Genomic DNA, 18,187 nt, shown 5'->3' with positions numbered 1-18,187 from the left:
ACCACCACCAGTGGAATTTCCTTTGGCTGTCTCAGAAGTCCCCAATAGCAGGGCTTCTGCACCCCAAACAAAAACAACTGCAAGTCTGCCCTCAAGGTGCGCAGCTCCTCTATCCCATGACTGCAAGACCGGCTCTAAGTTCTCATAGCCACCATCTTGGACAAAATGAGCTGGAGTTTTCTGCAAAACAAATGATCTCAGCCCACTTTCCTTAGACAGAAGCTTCTTGCTACCTGTAAACTTAAAGAAAGCACAAGGCAGATGGAGAGCTCAGAAATGTTTTGCCTCATCAACCATCCAAAATCCTTTGCATCCACAGAGATCCGGGTCCAAGCCCTCTTCCACCCACTTCTCTTCTTTTTTTCTTATTTGTGCAGTAGCTATCTTCCTTCCCAGCATCTGCTGCCTCCCTTTCTTCATCACTCAACACATCACTCTGCCCCTTCTACTCATCTTTCCCCTCCCACTTTCTTTATGTCCACTGCCTCTCTTCCTGGGTGATGTTTCTTTCCCCAGGTTCCTTACTCCCCATCTGAATTTATAAGCCAATGCTTCCCAAATCTACCTGATGATAAAAATCACCTGGGGACCATTTTAAATTATATAGATTTATGTCCCCACCTTATCTCAATCCAATCAGGAGCTGGGCAGTGCACCTAGGAAACCATATGTTTATAAGGTTCTCAGGCTATTCCCAAGCTTTGGAGTCACTGAAATACAGCCTATACCATTTATGACCCTTATATCTTTGTGTCGGAGGATTATTGGTGTTTATCATATTACCTTTTAATATCTTTCTGCCCTTAAGTGCCAAGCTCAGCAAGTGTTCCTTGCACCAGCTGAGCCTCATTCAGGTTTTGCTGAGCTGGAGGAGAGGTTAGTTGCGCGAGGAAGGAACCAGAGAGTTGATGTAAGTGTTTTTCCATTCTTCAGGAAGGTATGGACCTCACGCAGGCAAAAAAGAACCAGAATAAAACTTGTAAGACCAGTTGCCATTGAGTCAATTCCAACTCATAGCGACCCTATAGGGCAGAATAGAAATGCTCCACAGGGTTTCCAAGGAGCAGCTGGTGGATTTTGAACTGTTGACCTTTTGGTTAGCAGCCATACAACTCCATTGCTCTTAACCACTGTGCCACCAGGGTCCCAAAACTTACAAGAGAGAAGATAAAAAGATTTAGGATTACAGGCAGTTCCCTGGTTAAGAGCTTTTAACTTACTTACAACCCACAGTAACGAACCAACCCCATAAAGCATATTGTATTAAAAATGTGAGGTACATATATGATGGTTTGTAATAACAAACAGGTGCTACTTTTCGATGTGCATCAAAACATTATTATTACAATGCTTTTCTCTTTTCTCCAAACCCTGGTGAAGTAGCGGTTAAGAGCCATGGCTACTAACCAAAAGGTCAGCAGTTCAAATGCAGCGGGTGCTCCTTGGAAGCTCTATGGTGCAGTTCTATTCTGTCCTATAGGGTCTCTATGAATCAGAATCGACTCGATGGCAACTGGTTTAAGATGTTTTAGTGTATCTGGAAGTGTGTCTTTAACTTTTTTTTTTTTTTTGGCTATGCATCCATTACCTTAAATTAATGCAATTTTCCATCATCATGAACAAAATTTCAGTGCTCTGTTACACAATAACTCCCCCTTTCCCTTCTCTCCCACCCCTGGTAACCACTAATAAGCTTTGGTCTCTATACATTTGCTTGTTCTTTTTTTTTTTTTTTTTTGAACTTTAGATGAAGATTAAACAATTAGTACACACGTTGTTGTATGACATTGGTTAACAACCCCACAGCATGTCAACATTCTCCCTTCTCAACCCTGGGTTCCCTATTACCAGCTTTCCTGCTCCCTCCTGCCTTCCAGTCCCTGCCCCAGGGCTGGTGTGCCCCTTTAGTCTTGTTTTATTCCATGGGCCTCTTCAATCTTTGGCTGAAGGGTGAACCTCAGGAGTGGCCTCATTACTGAGCTGAAAGGGTGCCTGGGAGCCATACTCTCAGGACTTCTCCAGTTTTTGTCTGACCAGCAAGTCTGGTTTTTCTTTTTGAATTAGATTTTTGTTCTACATTTTTCTCCAGCTCTGTCTGCGGGACCCTGTATTGTGGTCCCTGTCAGAGCAGTCAGTGGTGGTAGCCAGGCACCATCTCATTGTACTGGACACAGTCTGATGAAGGCCGTGGTAGACGTGGTTCATTAGTCCTTTAGACTAATCTTTTCCTTGTGTCTTTAATTTTCTTCATTCTTCCTTGTTCCCAAAGGGGTGAGACCAGTGGAGTATCCCAAATGGTCCTCACAGGTTTTAAGACCCCAGATGCTACTCACCAAAGTAGAATGTAGAACATATTCTTTACAAACTCTGTTATGCCAAGAGAGCTAGATGCTCCCTGAGACCATGGTTCCTGCAGCCCTCAGCCCTGCAATTTGGTCCCTCAGGGAGTTTGGATGTGTCTGTGGAGCCACCATGGCCTTGCCTTATACAGGTTGTGCTGGCTTCCCCAGTATTGTGTACTGTCTTACCCTTCAGCAAAGTTACTGCTTATCTATTGTCTATTAAATGTTTTTCCAACCGCATCCCTCCCCTCCCTCGTAATCACCAAATATTGTTTCTTTTTTTAAACCTTTTCATGAGTTTTTATAGTAGGGGTCTTATACAATGTTTGTCCTTATGTGATTGACTTATTTCACTCAGCATAATGTCCTGTGCTGAGTTCCTTTTGTTTGTGGATTTGTTTTTATTGAGACTTTATGTTTTTCTTCTTTATTTTGATGAGTAGGTTTGTTAGCTTTCTTTGTGGCTACCTTGAAATTTACCCTTCCTAGATTTGAACTAGTCTATTATTACTTGGTATGGCCTTGCCGTCCTCTCCATTCGAGAGTTCTATAACTATAACATTTATTCCCTCTTTTATTGTTCTGACATTGTTGTCCCTTACAGATTAACCGCTCTGGTTCCCTGTTGCAATTGTTTTGGTTTTGGATAGTCCTTGAGAGTTCATTTCCTAGTCTGGTACCTGGCTGATACAATCTTGCATCCTAGATTCAGGCTGTGGCCTGATGTTGTTTGTTCTCAGACCGAAGGACTTCTTCTAAGCTCTTGTAAGTTTGGTTTGGTTTTTACACATTTCCTTAATTTCTGTTTATCTGGAAATGTCCTAATTTCACCATCATATTTGAACGGAAGTTATGCAGGACATATTATTCTTGGCTGCCAATTTTTTTCTTTCAAGGTTTTATATATTTCATCCCATTGCCTTCTTGCCTGCATGGTTTCTACCAAATAATCAGAGCTTAGTTTTATTGTTTCTCCTCTGTATGTGACTTTTTGTTTTTCTTGGGCTGCTTGAAGGATTTTTTCTTTGTTTTTGGTTTTAACGAGTGCGATTATGATATGCCTTGGTGTTTTTCTTTTGGGCTCTATCCTATATGGGGTTCATTGAGTTTCTTGGATGGTCAGTTTTTTAGCATTCATAATATTAGAGAAGTTTTCTGTCAGCAATTTTTCAATGATTGCTCTGTGTTTTCTGTTTTCTTTCCCTGTTCTGGAACTCCGATCACTCACAAATTTTTGCTTTTGATTGTATCCCACATAATTCTCAGGGTTTCTTCATTCTTTTTTCTGATTTTTTCCTCAGAGTCGTATCCAAGTGTTTGTCTTCAATTTTGCTGATTCTATCTTCCATCATTTCAAACCTGCTCCTCAGCCCTTTTATGACACTGTCCATTTCTGAAATCTTCTTGTTTATCTTTTGGATTTCTAATTGTTGTTTTTGTATGACTTCTAATAGCAAATTTATTTTGGCATTTTGTTCCTGTATTGCTTTCCTGAATTGTTCCATTTTTTGGTCTGTATTTTCCATGAATTTATCTATTTTTCCTTCATTTTTGTCTGCTTTTTGCTTCAACTCTTGATTGCGCTGAATGTTAGAGACTTGAATTCCCTTTCAGGTAGTCCTAGTGCCTTTTCTTCTACTGGAAAGTCATCTTTTGTTTTATTTTGGACACCTACTGGACCCATCCTGTCCTGTTTTTTTTTTTTTTTTTTTTTTTTAAGGTTTGACATCTTCTACTGTCTTGGGGACATTCAGTAGATATTTTCTTCATTCTCGAGCATAGATTTTTTTTTTTTGTCCTGCTTTTTTGTTTTGTTTGGTTATGTCTGGGCAGGCAGGCTGTACATTCTTTGTTGTTTGCTTCTCTGGTCACAATACTTTTCACCTCCCTGTCCGATGGGCAGGGTCAGTCAGCTATGGTGCAGCAGGGCAGGCCCAGCTGAAGGGGAGGGGCTTTGATGGGTTGTTTGTGGCACCTACTAGGGCTAACAGGGCTGGCCAGGAATTAGCGCTGGGCAGGTTCCAGTAGGCTATGGCTGTGCTGCTCTGGGATGTGATGTTCAGTGCATGGTGCAGGTAGGCAGGAAAGAGGGAGGAGGTTGTGAGGTGTGGAGCTATTAGGGGTGTGGGAAAGAGGAGAGAGAGTAGAGAAAAACAGGAGCCAAAAACAAACAAGGAAACAAAGAAAGAGAGAGAAAAAAGGGTACTAAGGGAGCTTGCTGTTGGAGTGGAGAGATGAGAAAAGCAAAAAGAAAGAAAAAATAACTAGTTAAAAATTTGGAAAAGAAAAGCCCCCAGGAGTCCCAGAGTCCCACTGGTGGGGCTGCTAAGACCAGAGAAGTGGCCCCTAGGCTGCGCAGTAGAGGGGATATTGATGTCACACAACACCAGGTATTCAGGAGACAGGAAAAGATGATGAATGTAGCGTGATGAGAAATGAAGATACACAGAAAAGAAAAAACAGAGAGAAAAGAAAAAAAAAAAGGAAGAAGAAAAGAAAGGCCCTCAGGGATCCCACCTACTCTGCTGCACAGATTGGGGGAGTGGCTCCTAGGCTGTGCAGTGCAGCCCGGCTAGAAGGGGCTCCCAAACTGCGAAAAGAAAAAGAAAACAAACAAAGCAAAATAAGGAAAAAAAAGAAAAAAAAAAAAAGCCCCAGCGATCCCACCAGAGTGGTGTCGCGGGCTGGGAGAGTGGTTCCCCAGTGGAGCGTGGCTTCACAGCCTTTCAAGAAGAAGCAAAGATGGCACATGGAGCCAGGTGTTCCAGAGAAAGGAGGGAGAGGTGGTAGGAGGCACAAAAGAAACCAAAAGAGAAGGAAAAAAGCAACACCAGCACAGGGGCGACCAGTGTGGGAAGGGCGAATCCAAGCAGCCTGAGGCCAAAGCAGTTGCCTCCCGGCCAAGAGACTGCGGCTGGCGGGAAGCAGAGGAGGCTGAAGGGGGGGGGGGGGGCGGAGAAGGAAGGCGGCGGGGGCTAGGAAAGCTAATATCGCTCCTTACCGGGTGCTCTGTCTCTTGCTGGGAACTTCCTGAAGCTGCTTTTCTGTACTCCCTGTCTGCTAATCTCCGACGTGGGTGGGCGAATCCAAGTGGCACGGACGCTGCACTTCCCGGCCGGCTGAGCCACCGCAGCCAGCCAGCAGGCTCGGAGGTGGAACAGCGAGGAGAGAATGGGGTGGGAAAGTGTGTATCGCTGTTTACCGGGTGCTCTGTCTCCTGCTGGGAGTTCCGGGAAGCTGCATTCCCTTGCTCCCTTTCTACCAAACTCCAACAGGAGTCCAAGATGGCAGATACGTGCTGTTAGCTGATAGGGCCCTCCACATGCAACTCGCCTTGCTCTCCGTCCCCTGTCAGTTTCTTATTCCATTCGGTCCTTAGCTGAGTCTCTTCGTTTGGCACTTCAGGTTCCAGGAATGACGTTTGTCTCTGTTTTACTTAGTTTTTCAGGTCTTTGCTGTGGAGGGACGACCTGGTGCTTCTGCCTATGGCACCATGTTGGCCGGAAGTGTCTCTTTAACTTTTTAATGCAGACTATATACTGAACTATGTACTAAAACAAACATTTGACTAACTGACGTTAGATATGAAACATATCTAACCGTTTTGACTTATGTACAAATTTGGTTTAAAGACAAATTTAGGAACGAAACTTTCGTAATCCGGGGACTGCCTGTAGATAACACGGTGTTCGAACAGCTCTCAAATCACATTAACGTGCTATTTCACAGAACATATCATCGATCTTACGCAACTCATGGGCGCCGGTGGCACAATGGTTAAGAGCTCAGATGTTAACCAAAATGTCGGGAGTTCCAATCCGCCAGCCGCTCCTTGGAAATCCTATGGGGCAGTTCTACTCTGCCCTATAAGGTTGCTATGAATCGGAATTTACTGGACAGCAACGGTTTTGTTTTTAAAGAAACGCATGGCTGTACTACAAAGTAGGCGGATTTGAACCATAGATAGTTATTATGCACAGTTCTCCAAATTCAGAGTGTCAAAAAGCCTGTTGCCCTCAAGTTGTTGCCCACTCATAGCGACTGTACAGGACAGAGTAGAATTGCCCCATAGGTTTTCCAAGGCTGTAATCTTTATGGAAGGAAACCTAGTGGCACAGTGGTTAAGAGCTCAGCTGGATGACTGAACCAGGTTCGAACCAGTTCAAAGCCCTGTTTCAAAACCCTATGGGGCAGTTCTACTCTGACCTATAGGATAGCTATGAGTTGGCATTGACTCCATGGCAATAGGATTTTTGCTTTTTAACAGACCTGAAATTACAAAAGACTTTATAAATTTCAGGAAGGATATCTAAGGATAATGCAGAAAATAAAAATGTTATTCAAAGTCTGGGAAAAAATAAAAAGAGCTCCAAGGCGGAAAGATATGACAGTGTGATTCCAGAAAGATTTACAGCCTTGGAATCCCTGTGGGGCAGTTCTACTCTGTCCTGTAGGACCTCTGTGAGTCAGAATCCACTCGACAGAAATGGGTTTAACCATTTGGAATCTGACTGCCACACCATTCTCCTCCTGGTGGGTTCCAATTGCCCACCTTTCAGTTAGTAGCCTAGTGTTTAACCACTGCTTCACCAGTGCTACTTTCAGGGTGTCAGCAGGGCCATGTTTTCAGAGAAGGCTCTAGCAGAAGACAGTTTCTTGTCTATTCTGGGTTCTGATACCCTAGGTGTTCCTTGGCTCACACCTGCAGCCTAACAACATGACCATCTTTCCTCTGTCTGTTGTCTTTTCTCCTCCTTTATAAGAACACCACTCAGAAGGGATTAGGGCCCACCCTAATCCAGTATGACATCACATTGACTTAACTGATAATACCTTCAAAGACCAAATTTCCAAACAACATCACATTCACAGGTATGGGGGTTAGGACTTCAATATATCTTTTTGGGGGACACAATTCAATTCATATCACAGCTGTATGTATATACCATAGATTATTCAAACAGTCCTTGATTAATGGACATGTGGTTTATTTTCAGTCTTTTTCTATTAAAAATTTAAACAAATGAGCCACATTCATATTTCATTTTGTATTTTTACACATGTGTGTTTGGAATTGATTGCTAACAAAGGGTTTGCTGGATGGCAGGATAAATCTAAATAGCTTTTTACTAGCTACAGCTGTGTAAGTTTTGAACCCGTGCGTATCACATAGTAGAAGTTCAATAAAAATATGTCGGAGAAAAAGAACTGGCATGATTTAATGCAAAACCTTACATGAAAAATTATTTAGGGCATATCACTTTTCTTTTGGGAGTGGGAATTCTGCAGCCACAACTGTTTATGATTAATAGAATCAGAATTTACGGTATAGTAAGTGCGGTAGAGAATTTAGGGGTAGCGGGTAATGAACAGGGCAGCCCTAGTGTGCAGTGGTTGAGAGCTACGGCTGCTAACCAAATCGTCAGCAGTTAGAATCCACTAGCCTCTCCTCGGGAGCCCAATGGGCAGTTCTACTCTGTCCTAATGGGTCGCTATGAGTCGGAATAGACTGAATGGCAACGGGTTTATGGTTTTTTGGGGGGGGATTTTTTTTTTTTTTTTTTAGAGAAAAGGTTGGTTTTTCATGGAGAGGAAAAACAGGCCTTACTGGGACTCGAACCCAGGATCTCCTGTTTACAAGACAGGCGCTTTAACCAACTAAGCCATAGGGCCCACGCTCGCGTATAGGTTAGTGCTCGATGTGTTCTGTCGGATTAGATGAACTAGTCCTGCTACAAAATCTACACGATCGAACGCAGTTTACTGAGAGAAAATGGGCAAACTCCAAGAGGACGTTTTGCTTACTGACATGTGCTATAAAATAAAGCAGGAAAAGTTTCGGGCAACTTGAGTGTCAGGGCCAATAACACTTCAATTAGTCCAACGATAACCCTCAGTAAAAGTCGAGGCAGCCTGGGTCGTTCTAAATGGAATGAAGTTTTCTAAAAACAAAACTTCGCAGTTTACTGCGCCTCATCTTTTGTAACTTAGATTCTTCTTTCGAACCCCCAGAGTGAGGGTGTCTAACAAAGGAACTCCACGGAGACATTCAAACCTCCAGGTAAAGCATCATTTGCACACCCAGCAAGCAGTGAGAAGGCTTTTTCCAAGTTTCCAAAACTTAGGAGGGTAGAATTCAGCTACAGAAGAAAAAAAAAAAAAAAAGCTACAGTCTCCCTTAAAATCTTCGCTCCCTTAAATCCCACGATACCAAAATTGAGCGCTGTAATGGCTCTAATCAGACAACCAGAGGTGTAGAGCCCGTTGGAAAAAGGGGGAGGCGAAGTGGGGCCGGCTGGCTACATAGGGTTCCTGGATCCAGGTACAGTCCTCCTAAGGTGAAGAGCCACCACCACCGCTGTGCCCTGTACTCCCCCAAGGCCTAGTTTCAAGCGAAGCAGGTGATCGGCTCGCAAAGAAAGTAACTTCCTCTCGTCTCTAACTTGGGCCTTGCACCCTCAGGTGACCCTCGCCCTCGTTCCCGGTTGCATACCTCCTCCGAGGACGCTCAGAGGCCCGGGCGGACTGGCTGTGCAACTGAACGCAGCTCTGCGCCCCCAAGAATGTTTCGCATGGTTTTGTAGCAGGGCTGTGAGAGTCGAGTTGAGGCTGCAGGGCCCGGGGCCCCTAGGACACGCGGGGACTGAAATGCCTTGGGGGATGAGGGGGGCAGGGCAGGGAAAGGGAGACCCAGGGACTCCACCAAGCCTGCGTTGGTGGGGTGAGAGAGCTGGCAGGAAGCGTCCTCTCAGGGCAGGGGGAGGAATCCAAGACACGCGTCTACAGCAAACTGATGCCCGCTCTGAGATCTGGGAATTAACACCATAACACATTTCAGCAAAGTGGAAGATCTGTTTGCACAACAAGGGAACTCACACACGCATACATGTACACACGACACACACACTCACAGACACAATCATGACTGGGTTTCCAGGTGGTTGTGGGGGGCTCCTCTGTTCTGTGGCTGCAGACATAAAGAATAACTTCCCGCTGCCCACTCCGGACCCCTAGACGCAGCTGATAAGAGACTTCGCCTCTGCCTGATCACGGTCCTTGTGACGAGACAGCCGTGGTGATTTTTAATCATTTTCTCAAGATTAATTTCTATTTTTCTCTTCTGGAGTTTGATGGGTTTTATCCTTTGTGCGTTTACACTTTATGTTATCCAGGTATCATTAACCAAAAAAAAAAAAAAAAAAAAACCAAACCCAGTGCTGTCGAGTCGATTCCGATTCATAGCGACCCTATAGGACAGAGTAGAACTGCCCATAGGTATCATTAAGAGACAGCAAAGAAGGCAAACTTAATTCTCCAGGGTCCCTGCTTGATGGACCAAAAACCAAATTTGGTGCCCCCGAAAAAGTGTCTAAGTCTCATCCCTGACTCTCTGGCAACCATCCCAGTCACCCAGTTCCTCCTTACACAGGCAAACACAGTTTTTTGGGCATCCTCTTAGGGATATTATTTCCTCCACTTTTTATACAAATAAGGAAGTTCCAAACACATTCCACTGGATCTTGGTTTTTTCATTTTATGAATGTTGTGATTTCCAAATCAATACAGAAAGAGCTTCTTCCTTCTTTTCTTGGCAGCACAGAATTCCGTTGTATGGATGTATTATATATCTTGCCCATACAAACAATGTTACAATAAGTAATAGTCCGCATATGACATGTCAAATGGGTGTGAGTAGTTTTTGTACGTGGAATTGCTGAAGAAGTGTATGTGATGTGAGATGGTAATTCTGATGGATCTTGCCTATTATACATTCCTGCCAGCATGCCTCGATGGTCTGGTTTCCCACACTATTGCAACCACTTTGTATTCGTACATTAATGACAATAACAATAACAGCAAACCATTGCCTTCTATTGGATTGATTCTGACTCATGGTGACCCCATGTGTTACAGAGTAGAACTGCTCCACAGAGTTTTTTTGGCTTTAAAGTTCATGGAGTTAGATTCTCAGGCCTTTCTTCTGCAGGGCCACCTTTAGGTTAGTAGTTCAGTGCAAACTGTTTTTGTCACCAAGGGACCTTTATGTCGACATAAAACAAACAGAAAAATCCAAACCAGTTGCAGTCGAGTGGATTCCTTGGGTAAATGACACCTTCAGATATTAATATAGAGCTAACAAGCCATTGTTAGGCCACCTGAATCTTATTCGGTACAATGGAGTCACCCAGACATTGGAAAATAAATAGCTATTTAAGTTCCACTTGTAATTGATGTAGCAAAATGGAAATTTCAGATAAATGATGTTGGGCTAACTGGGTCGCCATCTAGGAAAATAAAAGTTTACATCAATATGTCATCTATGATACTTGAATAAATTCGAAATACATATAAAATTTAAAGGTAAAAATAAAAAATAAAACCAAATGTAATTACTGTAAAGTTAATACAACTTTGTGTAGAAAATCAGTTTTTCCACAAAACTTAGAAACAATAAAATCTTGACATAATTAAGTACATTAAAAAAAATTCTGCCTGGATATACCTCCATTCTCTTAAAAAAACAAGATGAGACAAAAAGAAACAACAACCAAAAACCCAAATAAAAAATGTATAAGACTGGAAAAAAAATAAATTGTGGAGAAAATATCTGTAATTTCCCTACTACATAATAGGGAAATATTCGTTTCCTTAATATGTAATGTGCAAAAGAGCAGGTTTGGGAAGTATGAAATATGGAAAAAATGATAGACTCCTTTTGGTTTATTTGTCCCTGAGTGGAGCAAACTGTTAATTGGCTGGACTGTTAACCAGAGGAATGGAAGTTGGAGTCCACCCATAGGCACCTCAGAAGAAAAGCCTGGTAATCTACTTCCGAAATATCAGCCATCTAAATCCCTGTGGAATATTCACCTCCAAACACCATGTCCAAGGATTGTGCTATACACAACATTGGAAAGTGAGACAAGTTGTTCATTTTGATTTAGGATTAGGTAACGAAATGAATCTGGCATTGAAACGGACTTAAATTTTTACCAGTGGGCTTAGACTGAAAAGAAGTGCTATGTCACATGATTCTACCTTCAAATTAAGCAACAAAGCCAAAGCGGAAAGACCAGGACTGGTTCTCCAGGCTAAGGAAGGAGAACCACATTGCTCCTGAGGCTTCCAGTAGAGGAAAAAGAAGGAGAAACTGAAACCCAGCCCATTGGCCCTGCTTGTTTTATTATGTGGGGACTTTTTCAGAAGCTCTGACTGTGTAATTAAAACCTTAGCAATTCTTATTCGTTGGTGTTTTAAACTAGAAACTTCCAACCCAGCTATTCCAAGCACAGAGCCTATGAAAAGAATGCTGTAAAAAGAAAGAAAACCCTGTGAAGCACATTTCAACTCTGATACACTTGGAGTCTCCATGAATCAGAGATGACTCCTTGGCAACTGTATATTGGCATGCTTATGCAAATAATATTCCTTGCAGGTAACCCCAGACTAATATAGTTGCCTGGACAGGCAGAATCCGGTGCAGGTGGAATGAGGAGGGGAGGTGGTGGAAGGGAAGATTTTCACTGTGTATAGTCTTAAGTTTCTGTAATTTGGAAATGTATGAGTTATATTTGTTTCAATATAAACATTTTAAAAACCATAAAGATTTACCCCTTGGACACGAAATACTATTCTTAGACATAAACAATAGTCAGAAAAGACAATAGTCTCATTTTCTTTAAAAGACCGTAATTGATCTTAACCTACTATTAGGGGGAAATATGCCTTGCTTATGTTCTCCAAGGGCGCCTTGTTCTCCAAGGGCTCCTTAGTTGAGGGCTCTGCCCAACCAAAAGCCCAAACTCACCAGCCGCTCCTTGGAAACTTTATCGGGCAGTTTCACGCTGCGCTGTAGAGGTTCGCTGTGAGTCGGAAGCCACTGGATCACAACTGGTTAGGTTTTTGGTAATTCGGTTCTCTGACGGATCCAATTTACAATTGAGTTTACAATAGAGTTGGCAGCGGTGGGATTCGAACCCATGCACCATGCAGAGACTGGAACCTTAATCCAGCGCCTTGGACCGCTCGGCCACGTTACCTAAAAAAAAAAAAAAAAGTTACCTAAGTATGTCTAAAATCATCATGTTTACGAAGATAGAAGATTGTTTTCCACGACATTATACTTTTCCTAGAACATTTCTACAAGGTACTGGTCCAAAACTAAAATTTATTACGTGCCATGCATTGTCTTTACATTTGCTGTCATTCAGTCCTCTAAACTGCCTCAATAGTAGGTACTGTTACTATAATCTGCATTTTCCTGGTGGAGAATATGAGGCACACAGATAGTAAGAAACTTGCTGAATGTCACCCAGCTGTAAGTGATGTTTAAAGCGGTAGTGGAAAACTTCACTCTGCTGTACATTTATTTAAAAAAAAAAAATTTTATTCCGGTGGTAAAATCCTGAAATGATTTTGATCAAGGTTCTGTGACAAACTGGGAGCAACAGCAAACTTACGTATGAACCGAGTGCTGTCGAGTCGATTCTGACTCATAGCGAGCCTGTAGGACAGAGTAGAACTAGTGCCAATTCCTTTTGGGGCATGGAGACGTATGAAAAAACACGAAAGCCCTTATCATACAGTCGACCTTGTAGGACAGAGTAGGACTGCCCAAAGGGCTCCCAAGGAGGAGCTGATGGACTCGAACTGCTCGGCTTTTTGGTTACTAACCCAACTCTTAACCATCGTGCAACCAGGGCTCCAATGGTGTAGTATATGAAAGTCTAATATTTTAATAATTTCACTGATGGTTGAAAAGTATTCAGCTGAGAAGTTGACTAAGTACACTTAAACAGGTGCCTTCTTAGCGCAGTAGGTAGCGCGTCAGTCTCATAATCTGAAGGTCCTGAGTTCGAGCCTCAGAGAAGGCAACGAAGGTTTTTCTAGTCTCTTCTACTAAGCTCTCTTGAGAAAGAATCGCAGTAGTAGGGAAAATTATAACACCGATCAAGTTTTTGAGTACGAAACGCAGATTCCAGAAGTATCTCCCACTAATAGTCAGTGATGTCATTATAGGAAGGATGCAGGATCTGTAATATTTACCGTTCTGCCAAGGAATCCTTAAAAAATTTATCAATTTCTTTTGGTAGCAAGACAGTGTTTCAATACGCTGACTACAGTACAACCTAATACCAAACTCTGGATTAGCTGCCTATTGCTACTGCAGCAAATTAACACAAATTTAATGGCTTCAAAAAACACAAACTTATTATTTTCATTTCTGGAGGTCAGAAGCCTGAAAGGGGTCCTAGGGAACTAAACTCAAAATGTTGGCAGAGTTGCATTGTTTCTGGAGACTATGGTACAGAATTCATTCCTTGTGCTTTCTAGCGTTTGAGACCACCCACATTCTTGGGCTCATGGCTGCATCATGGTGACCTCTGCTTCTGTTGTCTCATTTCCTTTTCTGACTCTGGCCCACTTGTCTGCCTCTTATAAGGATCTTGTGATTACATTGGGTCCACCCAGAAAATGTAGAAAATTTTTTCCACCGAGAGATCCTTAACTTAATCAAGTCTGCAAGATACCTTTTTCCATGTAAGGTAACAAATTCGCAGTTTTTGGATATTAGGAAAGGGATAGTTTTAGGAGGACATAACTACACCTACTACAGTCTTCCCTCTGGTCTACAAAGATTTACAACTGTCCCACATGTAACATCTCAGCATCCCCCCAAATCTCAAGTCATTACGGTATCAACTCAAAGACCAATATCCTCATCAGCTCAAAAGCCCTAAATCTTCCATTATCTATGTCCTCTAAATTAGGTATGAGTGAGGCTCTGGGTATAATCCATCCTGAGATACACTTTCTGGTTATCTGTGAATCTGTGAAATTCAACAAACAAATTATCTGCTCCCCAAAATGCAGTGGTGAGTCAGGCATAGGGTAAGAGTCCTAGACCTTTCAATTAAAGAAGGGAAGAAATTGAAAGACAAAAAAGGAGTCACTTGTCCCCAAAAGTGTCTAAATCCATCCAGGTAAATAACATTAGTTATCAAGGCCTGGAGTTAATGCACTGTGGTTTTAAGGCTCTGCCATCACAGTCGTCCTCTCAGATTCATCCTTCCATTTATATGAAAAATGAAGTGCACATGCTTTTTACCAACATCTGCAGTCTGAAATTGATCAAACATGCAATCAAGTTGCCTTGATAATTACTGGTGATTGAATTGTGCAAGTTGGAAACAAAGAAGGATAAGTAGTTGTAAAATATGGCTTTGATGATAGAAATAGCGCTGCAGGTCACATGACAGAATTTTGCAAAACCAACAACTTCTTCATTGTAAATACCTTTTTTCAACAACATAAACAGTTACTATACATATGAAACTTACGAGAAGGAGTAGATCGGAATCAAATTGAATTTATCTGTGGAAAGAAACCTTGGTGGCATAGTGATTAAGTGCTACAGCTGTTAACCAAGAGGTTGTCAGTTCGAATCCTCCAGGCGCTCCTCAGAAACCCTACGGGGCAGTTCTACTCTGTCCTATAGACTTGCTATGAGTCGGAATCAACTCGACGGCAGTGGGTTTTGGGTTGTGGGTAGAAAGAAATGATGGTGAAGCTGAATATGAACAGACAGAGGAATAATCCGTGAATTTATTATATGCAAGTTCAATTTGAAGCTGAAGAAAATTAAAACGAGTCCACGAGACGAAAGTGTGACCTTGAGTATATCCAATCCACATTTTGAAATCATCTCAAGAATGGATTTGACACATTGAACACTAATGATCAAAGACCAGAAAAGCTATGGAATGATACCATACGTGAAGAAAGAAGTCATTAAAAAGATAGGAAAGAAAGAAAATACAAAAATGGATGCCAGAAGAGACTCTGAAACTGCACTTGAATGTTGACTAGCTAAAGTGAGTGGAAGAAATGATGAATAAAGAACTGAATAGAAGATTTCAAAGAGCAGCTCAAGAAGACAAAGCAAAGTATTATCATGAAATGTGCAAAGTCCTGGAGTTAAAAAACCAAAAGGGAAGAACACACTTGGCTTTTCTCAAGCTAAAAGAACTGAAGGAAAAATTCAAGCCTCACATTGTAATATTGAAGGGTTCCAGGGGAAAATATTGAATGATGCGGGAAACATCAAAAGAAGATGGAAGGAATACATACAGTAACTATACCAAAGAAAATTGTACAAAGTTCAAGAATTTCAGGAGGTAGCATATGATCAAGAACAAATGATATTGAAGGAAGATGTCCAAGCTGCTCTGAAGGCATTGACAAAAAACAAGTCTCCAGAATTGATGGAATACCAACTGAGATGTTTCAAAAAAAAAACAGATGCAACCCTGAAAGCACTCACACATCTCAGCCAGGAAAATTGGAAGACAGTTACCTGGTCAAGCTACTGGAAGTGACCCATATTTGTGCCCATTCCAAAGAAAGGTGATCCAACAGAATGCAGACATTATCGAACAATATCATTAACAGCACTCAAAAGTAAAATTTTGCTGAACATATTTCTAAAACAGTGGCAGCAAGTACATCGACAGGGAACCAGCAGAAATTCAAGCCAGATTCATAATATAACGTGGAACCAGGGACATCATTGTTGATGTCAGATAGATCTTGGCTGAAAGCAGAGAATATCAGAAAGATGTTTCCCTGTGTTTTATTAACTAACAAAAGCATTCAACTGCATGGATCATAACATATTATGCGTAGCATTGTGAAGAATGGGAATTCCAGAACATTCAATTGTGCTTATGCAGAACCTGGACATACACCAACAGGCAGTTGTTTAAACAGAACAAGTGTATAAAATCAGAAAAAGTGTGCATGAGGGCTGTATCCTTTCACCATACTTATTTAGTCTGTCTGCTGAGAAAATAGTTCCAGACGAAGTACTATATGAAGAAGAACAGAGCATCAGGATTGGAGAAAGACTCATTAATAACTTTCCATATGCAGATGACACAACTTTGCTTGCTGAAAGGGAGGGGAACTTGAAGGACTTACTGATGAAAATCAAAGACCACAGCCTTCAGTATGGATTACACCTCAATATAAGGAAATGAAAAATCCTCATAGCTGGACCAATAAGCCAAGTCAGTGAGGAATATTGAAGTTGTTAAGGATTTCATTTTACTTGGATCCACAATCAATGCCCATGGAAGCAACAGTCAAGAAATCAAATGATGCACTGTGTTGGGCAAATCTGCTGCAAAAGACTTTTTTAAAGTGTTAAAAAGCAATGATGTCACTTTGAGAAGGACTAAGGTGTACCTGACCCATGTCATGGTATTTCAATCACCTCATATGCATGCAAAAGCTGGGCAATGAGTAGGGAAGTCCAGAGAAGAATTGATACCTTTGAAGTATGATGTTGGTGAAGAATTTTGAATATACCATGGACTGCCAGAAGAAAGAACAAATCTGTCTTGGTAGATATACAGCCACAATGTTCCTTAGAAGGAAGGATGGCAAGACTTCACCTCACATATTTTGGATATGTTTTCAGGAGGGATTTGTCCCTGGAGCAGGACATCTAGCTTGGTAAAGCAGATCAACAAAAAAGGAGAGAGACCCTCAATTATATATATTGACACAGTGGCTGCAATAATGGGCTCAAACATTGTGAAGATAGTGTAAGTCTGGTAAGTATTTCTTTCTGTTATAACTAGGGTTGCTATGAGTTGGAACCGACTGGACAGCACCTAACAAGAATAACGAAGCATGTGTTTGCTGCTGAGTAGTTTTATCAGCCTATTTCCTACCTATCAAATATTAGGAGTCAGCTACAGGAATTCAGGGGTACATGATTTATTGAGGGAGTGCTCTTCAGGATGGGAGAAGGAAAGTAGCCAAACAGTGATTTGTTCTCGGGTGAAGTCTAGATTTAGCATGACCCATGTGACAGGGGTGCTGAGATGTAAATCGCATAGCACAGTTGTCTTTGAGTCAAGGGGTTTGGACTTTTGCACCTTCCACTCCGTCCAGTCAGTCATTGGCTGTGCAGGAATGGAGTGGTGGCATAATCCACTAGATGTCTCCAAACCAATGGCAATTTACTGGAGAAGGTCAGAGGGATGAACTTATTGGGCAGTTGAGTGCAGTGGCTGTAGAAAGAAATCGGGAAAATAAAGCAGTTAGTTGAAGTACCAAAATCATATACTGTTGTTATTAGGTGCTGTCAAGTCAATTCTGACTCCTAGCGACCCTGTATATAACAGAATGAAACACTGCCTGGTCCTGGGCCATCCTCACAATCAGTTTTATCCTTGAGCCCACTATTACAGCCATTGTGTAAATTCATCCTATTGAGGGTCTTCTTCTTTTTCACTGACTCTCTCTCTACTTTACCAAGCCCGATGTCCTTCTCCAGGGACTGGTCCCTCCTGATGACATGTCTAAAGAATTCCAGAAGAAGTCTCACCATCCCTGCTTAAGGAGCATTCTGGCTGTACTTCTTCCAAGACAGATTTGTTCTTTCTTCTGGCAGTCCATGGTATAGTCAATATTCTTTGCCAACACCATAATCAAAGTCCTCAATTCTTCTTCAATCTTCCTTACTCGTTGTCCAGCTTTTGTATGTGTATGAGGTGATTGAAAACAGCATGGCTTGGGTCAGGTGCACCTTGGTCTTCAAGGTGACATCTTTGGTTTTTAACACTTTAAAGAAGTCTTTTGTTGCAGATTTGCCCAATGCAATCCATCATTTGATTTCTTGACTGCTGCTTCCATCAGTGCTGATTGTGAGTCCAGGTAGAATGAAGTCCTTGACACCTTCAATATTTTCTCTATTTATCATGATTTGGCTTACTGGCTCAATTTTGAGCATTTTTGTTTTCTTTACATTGAAGTGTAATTCATACTGACGGCTG

At 41.9% G+C, this 18,187-nt stretch overlaps 3 non-coding genes across 3 annotated transcripts; 1 reads left to right on the top strand and 2 right to left on the bottom strand.

The window, feature by feature from the left end:
* Positions 1-7,941: 7,941 nt before the first annotated feature.
* On the bottom strand, positions 7,942-8,015 carry TRNAT-UGU (transfer RNA threonine (anticodon UGU)). Its single transcript has one exon. It is a non-coding gene; the product is annotated as a tRNA-Thr (tRNA).
* Positions 8,016-12,299: 4,284 nt separating this feature from the next.
* On the bottom strand, positions 12,300-12,382 carry TRNAL-AAG (transfer RNA leucine (anticodon AAG)). The gene has a single exon. It is a non-coding gene; the product is annotated as a tRNA-Leu (tRNA).
* Positions 12,383-13,143: 761 nt separating this feature from the next.
* TRNAM-CAU (transfer RNA methionine (anticodon CAU)) lies at positions 13,144-13,216 on the top strand. Its single transcript has one exon. It is a non-coding gene; the product is annotated as a tRNA-Met (tRNA).
* Positions 13,217-18,187: the final 4,971 nt, after the last annotated feature.

The sequence above is a fragment of the Elephas maximus genome, chromosome 1 (assembly GCF_024166365.1).
Source record: "Elephas maximus indicus isolate mEleMax1 chromosome 1, mEleMax1 primary haplotype, whole genome shotgun sequence".
In the NCBI taxonomy this organism is placed as follows: Eukaryota; Metazoa; Chordata; class Mammalia; order Proboscidea; family Elephantidae; genus Elephas; species Elephas maximus.
Note: the sequence above shows the minus strand (reverse complement) of the source record. Positions and strands in the feature narration are given on the sequence as shown.